A 15802-nucleotide genomic window follows, 5' to 3' on the forward strand; every position below is an offset into this window, starting at 1 on the left:
TTGTTTGTTTGTTTATTTGAGACAGGGTTTTGATGTGTAGCCCTGGTTGTCCTGGAACTCACTCTGTAGACCAGGCTGGCCTTGAACTCACAGAGATCTGCCTGCCTCTTCTTCGCAAGTGCTGGGATTAAAGGTCTGCACCACCATCATGCACCCCATTCCCCCAAAAAGAACATAAGAGCCAGGTGGCACACACTTTTAATCCCAGCGCTAGGGAGGCAAAGGCAAGCAGATCTCTGAGTTCAAGGCTAGCCTGGTCTACAGAGTGAGTTCTAGGACAGCCAAGGCTGTTACACAAAGATACCCTGTCTCAAAAAAAAAAAAAAAAAAAAAAAAAAAAAAAAAAAAAAAAGAAAAAAGAAAAGAAAAGGAGAGAGAGAGAGAGTGATGTTCATTATCATGAGTTGTTGGCCATTCTGGCTTCTGTTACACCATCAATACTGGGTGGGCCCTCTCCTAGACTCCTTCTGGACATCCTGCTATTGCCCTGAGTCATGGAGATCCTGCCACTGTGGTTCCACAGGACCGGTCTCTTCACACGCTGTAGCAGCTCATAGATGGGGTAGATGTTAGGATGGGCCAACTCAAGACCATGGACCTGGTATAGCTGAGTTGATCAACCCAGGTCTCCACTAGGCCTCCCCTCCCCTTCAGCGAGGTGCCTGGCCAGCTGTCCCTTACCCACACTTGAGGGGCAGGGCCAGCCAAGCCCCTTACTTAGATCAACATGTCTTCAGGACATCTGCATGGCCTTTGATGGTCACAAGGGCCACAGAGATCAACACAGACCCCAGCTGCAGGAGGACCACGGACCCAGTCACGGCCCTCAGGGACGGCCCAGCCCTGACATCGCCATGGCCTCAGGTGGCAACGCAGGACCCCCCTTGGCACAACCCTCAGACATCAACATGGCTTTAGGAGACAGTGCAGGCCTGTTCCTCACCGCCATCTTGTCTCCAGTTCCACCTCTCTCCACAGCACAACAATACTCCACTTCTCTCTCTCTCCCATCTCTCCACCACGTACTCTATCTCTCCCATCTTCCCAAGACATATTTCTTCATCATAGGCTCCCCACAACCCCACCACCCTGGCCCTCTAATTTATCTTTCTTAAAGCTTGGTTTCTTATTTCACTGTCATTATAGCAACCTTATTACCAATGTCTTGTGAATAAATGTTTCCCTATCTATTCAAACCAATACTGATTTTTTAATCCTTTATTTAAATTAGTATTGATTTAAAAATGTGATAGAGTTCGTCCACACAGCGTGGGAGTAGAGTTCAATAAATTACAGGGATAGAGACATAGGACTCAAGGAGATAAAGTGTGGTTTGAGAACTAGAATTTCTGCGTGTTCAGCAATTCTCATAGCTGAGTAGCTTCCCGTGGCTTTGTTGCATGCTTTTCTATAATGAAGATGCAACTGTTTTCTGTGTTTGATCGCAGATGCTCACCAAACACGAGACTCACTCTCTCTTTCTCTAGTTAACATAACATGTTTGCTGTTTTAACTCTCCTGCTTGTCGGCCCCCATCATTACATTTTCTCCACATTTGTCTTTCAGTTTGGCCCATGCTACCAAACGAATGCCTCCCAAGCAAAGAGGATACTGATCCCGCTAACCAGATAGAACGGTACCCACTGTACGTCATCATAATGAAAGACTAACTGATAGGTTATTGACTGAATGATAAGTTGTCTTTCCTTGGGTCAGATAATGGCCCTAGTTAACATTAACTTTTAGGTAGAGACCAGGTGGCTTCATGCAAGAAGAGAAATAACAGAGCTGAACTACTATGAGCGTCTCTATGGGCAGATAGGCACCTTAAGACTGAGCTTACTCACTATTACGATTGAAAGCGGGATAAGGAGAGGAAGGGAAGATGGCTCAGCCAATAATTCTTGCTGTGGAAGCACAAGGAACTGAGTTGGAATTCAAGCTTCCACATAAGAAGGTAGATGGAACAGCGTACACCCAGAATCCCAGCACTGGGAGGCAGAGAAAGGAGGATCCCTGATGCTTCCTGGCCAGGCAGTCTAGCCCAGTCTATGAGGTCCAGGTTCACTGATAGACTCTGTCTCCAAAGGTAAGGTGGAGGGCAGTTAAGGAAGACACCAATCATAGTGAGCTCTAGAATGTGTATGCATGTTCGTGTACACACACACACACACACACACACACACACACACACACACATACACACACACGGGGTGGGGGGGCAGTCCTTTTGGTAATGAAATTCCACACTCATTGATCTTTAAAGCCCAATGACCTCTATGAGACAATGATCAGAGCCCAAATGGGTAGATTTCCCAAACTCTGGACTAGTCTTCAATAAGAACATATACAGCATTGAAAGCTATAGATGCAAAGTAAGATCATACTTCTCATTTTTATCTAATTATGACAGGAGCTTCAGGTGACCCCATAAATCTGCCAAGATTCCAAAGATGACCTCTGACCTCATGTGCAGGTCAAAGGACAATGTAGGGAGTCAGTTCTCTACTTCCACCATGTGGGTTCTGGGGATTGAATTCAGACTGTCAAGTTTGGCAGCAAGTGCCTTTACCTGATAAACTGTCTTGCCACCTTTGAAAACTTTTGAAGAAAACTTTTAAGTGTAGAAAATGTCATGCACACTGAAGAGAAAAAGATACCCAGAGATGTGAACCTAAAATGAGAGAGTTCTGAGATTTGGGGGACAACCTTGTGGCAAAACATGGTACTGATGGGACAGGCACAAAATTGCAAACCCCTGAAGAAAGCCTAAACCAAATACTACCAAGAGACACATCACAGGTCTTCCTCCTTCTCACTATCACCACCACCAACATCATCATTATCATTATCATCAATATTATAATTATTATAACTAAGTAATTGACTCCACTTCTTATGTGGACTTTGAAAACACACTCTTAAGATGCCCCACACCACATCCTTTGGGCCTGATTGTTATCGTAAAGGTGATGCACAGATATGCACAAGTTACAACCCATCTCTCATGTAGCTTTCTGTCAGTGTCTTGTTCATAAATGCAGACAGGTGTTCTGGCACCAAACACATCTCTACCAGTCTCGAGAGCATTTCCCCATAAGTATTCTCATTAACTGTCACCTATTATACTTGTGTTGTGTTTGTGTCTGTCTCAAAAATGTATATGTCATTTGAGGGCTGGAGATATGGCTCAGGGATTAAGAGTACTTTATAGTCAAATTTCTAATCTTGTTAAATAAAAAACATGGAGCCAAATATAGGGGTAAAAGCTTTAGAGATCTGGAACCAAATATAGAGGTGAAAGCCTTAGAGATCAGGGAAATAGGGAGAGCCACCAACCAACCTTAACTCACCAGCTCTGCAGCTTCCAAAATGTCACGACTTCCTGTCTACCTAGGCTTTTATTGCCTTGCTGTTCTGCCCTCTCATTGGCTCTTAGCCCAGCTACCTCACTTCCTCGTTACTACCTGTCTGTACAGACCTCCAGTTCTCTATGGTTGGTATTGGGATTAAAGGTGTGTGTCACCACGCTTGGCTCTGTTCCCTAGTATGGCCTTAAACACACAGAGACCAGACCCTGCCTGCCAAGTGATTGGATTAAGGGCATGTGCTACCACTGCCTGGTTTTTTTGTTTACTTAAAACGGCTGCTATTTCCTCTGATCTCCAGGCAAACTTTATTTATTAACATACAAATAAAATATCAACACATTTTTAGCACAAATAAAATATCACCACAGTACTTGTTGTTCTTATAGAGGATCCTGGTTTGATTCACAGTGTTAGGGTCCTTGAATCACCCCACAAAAGACCACCGCTCATGTATGCAAATGCAAAAGCATTTATTTCTCAAGAGAAAATTCCTGCATGCAGGGGCCAGCCACACAACAAAATGGCGATGGCCCTGAAAGAAGCTTCCAGCTCCTTTAATCCCCAGATAATGGAATTCCAGGGACAGTTAGGTCATCTCCAGCAAACACGATTAACTGAGCAAGCAATAGTTACATTAGTTTAAACTTGATTAGCTGTAGCATCTTTGGACTGATCAGGGCACACCCAAAGATATATCAAAAAAGAAGAGAAGGGGACAGTTTGCAGGATCTGCCCTTTTCTGATTGGCTGGCTCTAGCCTGCCAAGCCAGGGCTGGCCACAGGCAGGCTGGGGAGGAGACCTCAGTCCTGGCCTCACAGGAGAAGTGGCAAACCGGAAGTGAACAACTGAGGGCTATGCCAAAAGCTGGGGCAAGGGTCAGCTCTGCGCCCACACTCACGTAGGGTACCCTGCCTCACTGCGGCTTGGCGCTGCTTCCTCAATGTCGTTCTTCCTGCTGCTGTCTGGTGCTGTCTCCACAGCATCCACATGATGGTTCATAAGCAGCCACCAACTACTCCCTCTTCTGAATTTCATGGGCACCAGCAGGCATGTAGTGCACATACATACATGCTGGCAAAACATGGCATGGAATTTCTTCTTGGCCAATTCCAGTGCAGGAGGGAAGGTTATAGTTTTGTTGTTGTTTGTCTTGGGTTTTTTTTTTGTGTGTGTATGTGTGTGTGTGTGTGTGTGTGTGTGTGTGTGTGTTTTGAGACAAAGTCTTTTCACATAGCCCTGTTGTCCCTAAATCAGGCTGACTTTGAACTCATAGATATCCACCTGCCTCTGTCTCCCAAGTGCTGAGATTAAAGGAATGTGCCATCACACCTGGCATAAGGCAACAGTTTCCATGACCTTTATTGGGAACAGAAATTCTAATTTTTATGACCTGCCTTGAGGAAAGAATTATGAACAAGAAACTAAGGATAAATCATATATCTATATGATGCCACAGTTTGCTTTTTAAAATGTCTGTAACATTCTTAATGCCATAGTCCCTCACCAAAGAAGTTTTTACGGCAGAGGAGCCTATCACAGAAATCCATAACTAGTCAAAATGGGCAGAACAATGTATCTTTTTTATTTTTTTAAACAAGGTCTCACTGGAAATTCATAGGTAGCTCAGACAACCTAGGGGGCAGGGATTTGAAACCTTCCCTAAGAAAATAAGTCTCCCTCCTCCCAACAGCCACCAACTACCAAGAGCTCCTTGGTTAGGGGTGGGACCTTGGGAACCCCTCCATCCTCTAAGCTTGAATTTTTAACTGACTTGGTCTTGTGCCGGTAACCACAGCTGCTGTGAGTCTGCATGTAATAGCCATGTCCTGTCCAAGGGACATTTCATAGCAATTGTCCCAATCTGTAGTCTGGCTCTTAATTCTGCTCACCCCTCTTCCCTGATGTCCCATGAGCTATGGTGAGGTGGGGGTGTGGTACAGACGGCCCTTTTACTGCTGAGTGCTCACATTCATATTTTCAGCACTTGGAACATTAACTGTTACCCACTGCCATAAGAAGTATCTGGGACCGACATTGAGATTAGCACAAATCTGTTTGTGTCAGGAGCTACATTTAGAAAACACAGTCTGGTTTCTCTTGGAATCCTTCCAAGTGCTAGGTCGCTCCTTCACATCTAGTAAATCAGCAGATTTCAGCATTTCTTTCTATTTTCTCATCTCTGTATTGTAATGATAAACTCAGCTTTCTCCCAGCAACACAATTCTTGACTTTTGAGGATCCCCCTCCCCTTTTATTTGAACCATGGGGTCCTCTCATAGTGCCCTTACCAGGGTCTCAGAGGGAGACACAGGATCCAGGTCAGGAAGTTAGATAGGGAAGTGTGTATGAAAATATGGATGTAGAAAATTGACCTTATGTCGGTCAAGGTATTCCTAATCACAGTGGATGATGTCCCAGCAGGAGTTGCTCACCAAATGACCAGTCTGTGTCAGTGAGTTATTTTGGATGTAGACACTGCTCAGCAAATGCCAGGCACACCCTTTCCCTAAGATGTAACAACTGAGGGGACCTCCAGCTGCTGCTGATCATTCTCTAGAGAGCACAAAAGCCAAACAAAAGCAAAGAAAAGCAAACAAAACAAACAAACACAGAAACAAAACCCACCCCAGGTTGAAACCTACCCATCTGGTTCTTTTGGTAATTTTCCTACTGTTGCAGTGAATTTAAGACGGAGCAGGCCCAATGGTCCTCAAGGGGATGTCCACTAGAGGGCCACCTGAAGAGTTCATTGCTGTAGTCGAATTGGGGCAAGAGCCCCATCTTTTTCTTACTAGCCATGGTCTACTACGTATGTAACTACTTAACTGTTATGGCCATCATGTTTTGGAATATTCCTTTAGACTGTGAGAAGATGTGTCACTATGATTGGTTTAAATAAAAAGCTAAATGGCCAATAGCACTCAGCAGGAAGAGGTTAGGCGGGACTTCTGTGGACAGAGAGGCCTCAGGGAAAAAGAAAGGCAGAGTTGCCAGCCAGACACAGAGGAAACAGGGTGGGTAGTACAGAGTAAAGATAACCGAGTCACGTAAAAGACTGTAGATTAAAAGATATGGGTTAATTTAAGTTATAAGAACTACTTAGGAACAAGCCTAAGCTAAGGCCAAGCATTCATGATTAATAAGAAGTCTCCACGTAGTCATTTGGGAGCTAGCAGGAGGGACAGAGAAAGACTGGTTACAGCATTATATAAAGGAACATGCTCCAGGATGAAGAGGAATGGAGAAATGTAGGATGTAAAGCAGGAAACACAGGAATTTATATTTTTTATACACTGAGATGATGATCTTGGATGCATCTACAACAATTTGTATTAAATGCTTTGTGTGTGTGTGTGTATGTGTGTGTGTGTGTGTGTGTGTGTGCATGCACCCAATATATACATGTACTCAAATGTGAATATATTGTATACATTGTAAGTTGTACTGCTTTTTGCATAATATTTATAATATCTAACACAAAACACTGAGAGCTGTCTCATTCAAAATTTTTATTTGTTTCTTTTACATCCTCACTTTATTTACTTATTTATTGTGTGTATGTATTTATTTAGTTTGTGGAGGTCACACAACAACTTGTGAGAGTCAGTTCTCTCCTTCCACCACAGGGGTCCCAAGGATCAAAGTCAGATCATCAGGCTTGGTAGCAATCGCCTTCACACACGGAGCCATCTTGCCAGCTGAGACCTATCTCACTTTTTGTATTGACTACAAATAATTCTGTTTTGTAGATGAGCAATAATTTATGGCCAGTACCTTGGAGTCTTCGATGTGCTTAAGAAACCATTTTTAAGCCAGGCAGTGGTGGTGTACACCTTTAATCCCAGCACTCGGGAGGCAGAGGCAGGCAGATCTCTCTGTTCGAGGCCAGCCTGGTCTACAGAATGAGTTCCAGGACAGCCCGGATTGCACTCGAAAAACAACAACAAAAAGAAGAATTTAATGGGTAGAATGGCTCAATATACATGTGAGTCTGCTGGGTAGACTCCATAAGAAGGCTTGTTAGGTAAAAGTGTCTGTACGCATGTAATTTTCACAGAGACTGTAAAACATCCAGGACAGATATCTTTTTTGTTTTTTTAAGATTTATTGATTTATTGATTTATTTTGTGTATGAGTGCATTATCTGCATGTATGCTTTATTCCAGAAGAGGACATCAGATACCACTATAGATGGTTGTGTACCATCATGTGGTTGCTGGGAATTGAACTCAGGACCTCTGAAAGAACAGCCAGTGCTCTTAACCCCTGAGCCATCTCTCCAGTTCAGGGCAGACACCTTACTCATTAGCACACTCCCTACTGCTCCATACTCTGTCAAAGGAAGTAGATTGTCAACCTCTTTGTATTCCAGGAATTTCATGAAATGTAATGTCCTTTTAGATTCTGTATTTTCTGGTGAAGGGAGTTCAGTCCTTCATACTGTTTAAGAATATGTAATTTCCTCCCTTTCCCTCTCCTCCTTGTTTTCCTTTTCTCTCCACGTCCTGGTCTATTTTTAAAATTACATTTATTTATTTATTTTCTATATATGCAAATATATGTGTGCGAATCATGGTGCCACAGTGTCCGAATGGACGTCCTTGAGCAACTTGCAAAAGCTGGTTCTTTCCTTCTGCCAGATGGGTCCTCGGGGACCAAGCTCAGGTGGTCAGGACTGGCCGCAAACGCCTTTCCCCACTGAGCCATCTTGCACCACTGAGCCATCTTGTCGGTCCAGCACTTTGGCCTATTTACTTTGGGTATTTCATGTCTTTGCCCATTTTTCTATGACTAATGGTCATTGTTTTAAATGACTTTAGAAACGTTATATGTTAAGGGAATTTTTTTTGTATTGTATTGTCTCTAATTTTTTTTTTACATTTATTTGTTTCTTTTGTAAGGAGTTGGCGCATGATCCAGTGCAATGTGGCTGTGTAAGGACAGTTTGAGGGAACCAGTTCTCTCCTCCTCACTCTGTGGGTTCTGGAAGTCAAACGAGTTGTCAAGCTTGGCAACAAGTGCCTCCGCCCTCTGAGCTGTCTCACAGGTCCCAGTTAAATGTTTTCTTCATGTTTACCGGTTTCCTTATAAAATTTCCTATGACTTACTTTATCCCTAGGCTGATTTGAGCGCATATACTAGCTTCCCTTTTATGTACTGTTAAGTTTAAATTATTGGCCTATTTAGAATATCGTAACATCATTTTTTAAGCTATTATCTCATTGTGTTATTTTCTTTAGTGTTAAAAAAAAAAAAGATGTAGTTCAGGTGCTTGTGAGCCAACATGTGGGTGCTGGGAACCAAACTTTGGTCCTCTATAAGGGTAGGAGACAGAGCTTGGAATGACCGAGCCATCTCTCCAGCCTCTGTGGCACGTTTCCCTTCACTTCTACTTTGTATGTTCATTTATTATTTTCCTGTGGTTCTATCCATGAGCAGTTCTGTACAGGTCTGAATCTCCCCTCCAAACATTGTTGCTGAATTCCTGACTACCCACAGTCTCTTCACTGTTCCATAATATCAAGGAGAGATACTTTCTTTCTCCTAATGGCCACTGCAGCATACTGCGACATATGGTGAGCACAAAAACCAACTTCCGAAACCAGACTGTCTGGTTTTTTGTCGCCTGTTAGCTGCATGCCCTTGGGCTTCTTAACTTCTCCTTATCTGTAAAGTGAAACTGTTAGCATTAAATGAGTTAATCCTTGTGGCAGGCATACAGTGGAGCTTTAGCACATGGCCAGGCTCTGCAACCATGGGCTGTTAGCATAATTGCCTTTGTGAGGCTGGGAAGAGAGAGAAGGGATGCGATCTGGACCATTAGAAAATCCTGTAGGTCGTGGCATGTAATTTAGAAATCATCTCAGACGACAGTCTTGCTTAGAGATTGCTTTCAAAACCTCTAATCTTTGGCCTACTCCCCCCGCCCCCCGCAGTTTAGTCTAAACTAATTTATACTTGGAAAACATTTTAAAAGTTAAAAATCTTATTTTTAATGTAGAAAATTCTAAATATTATTTAAAAACTCCTATAAAACAACAATAAATCATATTTACCCCCAGGGGTAACTATTATGTTCTTACGGCCATCACAATTTTTTGAAGAGTTATTTTATTTTTACTTTTTTACAAAATAATTTTTATTTTATGTGTATGAAGGCATGTTCAACATGTGCACTTTCTTGATGCTGTAAGAGATCAGAAGAGGGCATCAGATACCCCAGTACTGAAGTTACAGATGGTTGTGATCCTCTATGTGCATGCTGGGAACCAAACCCAGGTCTTCTGTAAGAGCATCAGGTAATCTTAACTTCGGAGCCATCTCTTCAGTCCCTGTTTTTATTATTTTAAAATGATGTGTATATGTGTATATGTGTGTGTGGCGGGGGAGGGTAATGTGCTGCTGCACAGGCACCTGCACTGTGGACCCCAAGGAGGGCATCAGATCCCCTGTAGCTGGAGGTCCAGGTCTCTGTGAGCCTCCGGATGTAGGCAGTGGGAACCCAACCCTGGTCCTCTGGAAGAGCAGTACATCCTCTTAACGCCAGAGCCACCTCTCCAGCCCCTCCTTCGCAGTTCTTGAAGGAGGTTGATGAGATCCCTGGAAAGCAGGAGAAGGTAGGTCTGGGGCCAGCTCTAGTTCATTCTAGAGTCCCTGCACCTCTTAAGCAGTTCTGGGGCTATTCAGAATCAGCTTCTTTTTACTGCAGCAATAAAAGCCTGTGATGCCTACCCTGTTCTCTTTATTTCTACTCTAATTGCACTTTTGGGTCTTCATCACGTTCATCTAAATTATAGCAACAGCATCCTAATTGGCTTTCCTGTGTTCAGTCCTCCCTTCACACTGCTGGAAGTGTGTTCTTATATCACATGCCTAATTATGACACTCCATTCAGAGGCTCAACAATTGCTCTCAGTTGATTATAGAATAAAATCCAAATTGCCTATTTTCTACAGAATCCAAGGTAGATTTTCTCACTAGAGTATCTTTTACTGTATCATGCTAGTTTTTCAATTCCAAGATGCCAATTTTTGGGTCAGACATCAAGAGACAGGATGGAACCTACAAATACGTATCCGTATTTTATCAAACACATTGTGATTTCACAATTATTAAAATGAAAAGCTGTGTTACCTGCAGTCTACAGTCACCACTACAATATCAACATGACAACAAGAAATGGATGGCATGGGTCATTAGGGAAGATGGTAATGAGGGGATTACTGACACAGGCAAGACTGGCTTTGGAGAAAGTTGGGGGATATTACAGCCTCTGTGTCTGAGAGGGAGGAGAGGTGTGTCTGTTACTTTTCTCATGGCTGTAACAAACTACCTAGCAAAACCATTTTGTCTTAACATTTACATCAGTGGTTCTCAGCACGTGGGTCCCGACCCCTCTGGGGTTGCATATCAGACATCCTGTGTATCAACTATTTACATAACAATTCATAACAGTAGCAAAATTACAGTTATAAAGTAGCAACAACAATAATGTTATGGTTGGGGGGTGGTCAGCATACCATGAAGAGCTGTATTAAAGGACCACAGCATTAGGAAGCGTGAGAACCACTAATTTACATGTATGCAGTCCCCCGTTGTAGGGCAGGCTTCCTGGTGAGAGTGACTGACTGCAGGCGAAGCTTGAGGCAGCTGGTCACAGGATCTCCAGTCTTTGTGCAAAGGCAGAGGAACGCTGCTGGCGCTCTCTTTCTCTGTTTTTGTTTTGTTTTGTTTATTTGTTGGTTTGTTTTTCCTTTTCTTTCTTTTTGAAATTACATTTATTTATTTATTTTGAGTGTGTTTGTGTGTGTGTACACCTGTGCATGCATGTTCACACACACACGACGAGGCACGCTTTTGTGTAGGCCAGAAGACAGCATGAGCAAGTCAGTTCTCTCCTTCTATCTCATGGGTCCCGGGGACTGAATTCAGGTTGCCTGTTTGCTGGCAAGCACCGAGCCATCTCAACCACCCTCCCTTCTTCCTTTTTATTCAGTCCAGGATCCCAGCTGATAGATAGTGCCCTGCACACTAGGGTAGCCTTTCCCTCCTCAGTTAAACCTCTTTGGACACACCCAGAAGAGTGTAACCTAGGTCATCCTAAGTTCAGTTCAGCTGACAGTGAAGATTAAGCATGTCAAGGAAGAAACATCAGAACCCAAAGAAGGAAGTGTACGGAACAGAGTCTAGACCCGCGGGTTCTCATCTTGTGGGTCGAGACCCCTTTGGGGGTTGAATGACCCTTTCACAGGGGTGGCCTAAGACCATTGGAAAAAAGATAATAGAATTGCGATTCATAACATTAGCAAAGTTACAGTTATGAAGTAGCAACAAAAATAATTTTGTGGTTGGGGGTCACCACGACACGAGGAACTGTGTTAAAGGAGTTCCCTTTAATTAGGGAGGTTGAGAACTACTGCTCTAGACCTTCAGTGGAGGGATCAAGCCATTCAAATACCTGCTTTGCTCTCCCATTTCCCCTTCTACCCACAGCTTAGCCGGCACCACCTGGAAGTCAGAGGGTGCACGAGTCAACCAGTGCAGACAGCCTCCCAGGGCCAGAGCGGGAGGAGCAGAGTCGGAAGAAGTGAAATGGAGGAAAAAGGCCCCATGTTCCAAGTGTGCTTCATCTTAAACCTAGATTAAATCTCCGTGTGTGCGAATCCCCTCCCCTCGATGACCCTGTTTCTAGCCCAGCTTAATTTCTGCCTTCCGAATCAAGCCTTCTCTGACTATGTGGGTCAATTTGCCCTCCCCTGTGAGTCCATAAAAATCTACTTAAGAGGCTTAACATGTACACTTAGGTCTTGTTTAGTATTTTTCTACATTGCCATAAACTCTTCCATAACAAATGAGGTGCACAATCTTTTCACCCAGCCTCTCTCTCTGACAGACCCACTACCACAGCATTTTCTCCCTAGAATCATTTCAAAGCCAAAAAAAGGACACCTAATGCAGCCATTTCACTTTATAGGTAAAGAAACTACTCCCTAAATCAGTGTTGGTAAATACTCAGTGAACCCCAGTTCAAGTGAAAGTGAAGACTTAAGCAAAACAAGCCAATGAGGAGCTTTGACGGAGTGGTGCTTTGAATAAGATGGCCTCCAAAGGGAATGGTACTATTAGGAGGTGTGGCCTTGTTTTAGGAAGGGTGTCATTGTGGGGGCAGGCTTTGAGGTCTCTGTTTTCTTAAGCTTCCCTCAGTGTGACAGTCAGTCAACTTCCTGTTGCTCTGAGTCAGGATGTAGGCCTCTAAGCTCTCCTTGCAAGCTGCCATGCTCCTCTCCATGATGATAATGGACTGAAGCTCTGAAGCTGTAAGCGAGGGCCTCAGTTAGACGTTTTCTTTGTAAGAGTTTCCATGAGCCGGACGGTGGTAGCGTGCGCCTTTAATCCCAGCACTTGGGAGGCAGAGGCAGGCGGATCTTTGTGAGTTCGAGGCCAGCCTGGTCTACAGAGTAAGTTCCAGTAAAGGCGCAATGCTACACAGAGAAACCCTGTCTTGAAAAAGACTAAAAAAAAAAAAAAAGAGTTGCCATGGTCTTGGTGTCTCTTCACAGCAATAGAAACCTAACTCAGACAAAAGGACTCTGAGAATAAGTGGAAAGAAATGGCCTTTTGTAAAAATCTGTGATCTAGCGTGCTGGATATGACTGTTTTTCACTCAAACGTATTGGCTTTTAATAAGAATTCTTTTTAGTGAGAAGAATGAAATAATAAGTTAAAGCACCTGTTTTGGCAGAAAGCTTGATACACGGCAAGCTTGAAAATTAGGTAGTTGCTTTGTGTGGATTATCTTAAAAATAACTTTTAAGAATTTAAAAATAAGGGAAATGGCAGGGTGTGGTGATGCACACCTTTATAGTTCCAGCACTCTGTAGCCAGGAGCAGGAGGATCTCTGAGTTGGAGGCCACATTGGTCTACAGAGTGAGTTCCAGGACAGCAAGGGCTACACAGAGAAATTCTGTCTCAAAAAACAAACAAACAAACAAACAACCCCCCCAAAACCCCCAGAAAACAAATCACAATTCAATTGTGTCTACCAAAAATTACAGTTATTTTTACTTTAATTTTGGTAATTTCTAATTATTGGGGAGAAGACTTTACTTTGGAAATTTCCCTTGAATTATTAAAAGCCTACAAAACCTGCCGGAGGGGAGGGGAGGGGAGGGGAGGGGAGGAGAGTGGGTGAGTGGGGGTGGGTGGGGGAGCTGCTTTATTTCCAGGATGTTAGCTGCTCCGAGAGAACCAGGGAAGGAAAATCGTTCAGGAGCACTCCAGACAGTCCCTCTTCTGTCGCCATCGTGTTAGATGAGTCATGCCATCCCAAGGGACACGGGGCCCTAATGCTGTAGCATTTTTACTTTTATTGGGGAACCAATCCCCCAAGGCGAGTAGAATGTGATGATGAACAGTTTTGGTCCTCCATGTGCTGAATCACCTAGCCTCGCCACTCCTCTCCAGATGTCTCTTCATGATTAATTCCTGTGAATTTACTGCTCTTTTCTGCCCCGTGACATCTTTCAGGTCCATCTAATCAAACAGATCTAATAAACTGGAGTTACCAGAAAGGAAGGGGTCAAGGTCTTGGCTCCTTTTCACTTAGGGGTCTTTGTGCTTGCTTTCTATGAACAGTTGCATGACTGGTGATGGCAGGAGGGGCGGACTTTGCCAGACACACACTAAGGGGCAAGGGGCGCTGGAGTTCTTACACTCACTGAATGAAAAGCAATCGCGTTAGTGCTTTTTAGGAAAAAGGACGGACGGAGTCACTCTAAAGTGAAATTTTGTCTCGGTTTGGAGCAGCAGCTGACAGGCTGCCAGCTTGTAAAACAAATGTCAATTTCCTCCTAGCCAGGCAACGCATTTCCGTAAGCACTCCTCCGCGCTCCTGTTTGTTCGCATCATGCCTTGTTCCGCAGCTCCATAAACTCTAAATTTCTAGCTCCAACATTTCTGTGATGATGAGTTAAACTATTTGCTATAGGTCTATACCAAGAACAGAGCCACAGAAATACTTTTACTGTCTCCAGTCAATTTTTTTTATTGACTGGAATTCCTCTGTGTACTTTTCTTTCTCATGTGGACAGATTGCATAGAACCACCTTACCTATTGTATCAGCTTGGATGCTATTTCTTTGTGTATTCTTTTCTTTAAAGAGTAGAAAAAGCTCCCCCTAATTTCAAAGACATAGACTGCATGACATTACATTCTGTATATTACACATGACATCCGCTATGTTCTCAGTACACCATATTCCCCTTTTACTACTGCTTACAAAACTTTTAAGGGACTTAAACACCTATCAAAGCACAAAATGTCAGTGTCGTTCCAAGACTCCTTCTCCTGCTCGTTTCTCAGACGTTGTTGCTGCTAATACATTGATGTGTATCTTTCTGGCGATCTCTTGAAAAAGGGCTGTTTTTATTCTGTTGTAGGAGCTCATTCATTTTACAATGTCTTATTTGGTCAGTCTGACTAGTTACTGTTAGTGAGTGTTGTCTGGGGTTCTCTTTTGTGGTAGATAATACATTGCTGGCAATGTGTCATTCCTCCCTGTTCCTGTAACCAGCTCCTTTCTCTTCCAACTCTGTCTGACTCACAGAGAAGGCTGTCAGTTATCACAAATGTCAGGTCTCACTTTCGGGCAGAGATGACTGAGCCAAAAAATCTGGCCACTCTTTGTCACCCATTCCTGCCACGTGTCATTGAGTGGTCCAGGTGTGAGTGTCTGGAGCGATTCCTTTCACTTGACGGCTTTAAGAAGGCTCCGTGGACAATTCGAATCAGCACAAATGTGGTGGCAAAGGTGTTAAGATGTCAGGGAGGTTCGGAACCCTTGCGAGTCGTGTTTCCTACACTTTGGAGAAAGCCAGTTTTCAGTGAGAGAATGACACAGACACACAGAGAGAGCATAGGGAAGAGAGGAAGTTCCGGAGTCACTCACGCTCTCTGTCCCCAAGGTCCACTCACACTACTGTCTTTTCTTAGTCCCACTAAGAGACTCCTGAGTACTTTCTCTTTTGCTTAGGCTGTGCCTCTGAAGAGCAACACTTCAGTTGAAGGAGACTGTTCATCCTCCCACCTCTGAAACATCGCTTTGTTTAGGTGATGACAAAATATTTTAATTTTTATTATTTTGTGCCATTGCAGGAATCTTTCTGGAATAAGCATTTTTAGCACTAATGAGAGTGGAAGATATCAGATACGATATGTCACCAGTGGAGCCATGTCAGGAGCGTGACAGCTCCTGCTAGCTTTCCATCCTGGATCCAGTTTGTATTTTCACATTGTACCCTAAAAACCGTAAGGTTGGAGGTGGGTAAGTGAGATTTTATGGACGTGTGTGTGGCAGTCAGCAGGTTGTTAAAGGCAATGACCCATTGTTTCAGCTGTTTCTCCGGGTCATTTTGTTCCAGGTGGGGCAG

The sequence above is a fragment of the Peromyscus californicus genome, unplaced genomic scaffold (assembly GCF_007827085.1).
Source record: "Peromyscus californicus insignis strain IS unplaced genomic scaffold, ASM782708v3 Scaffold_9__1_contigs__length_137607984, whole genome shotgun sequence".
Lineage (NCBI taxonomy): Eukaryota > Metazoa > Chordata > Mammalia > Rodentia > Cricetidae > Peromyscus > Peromyscus californicus.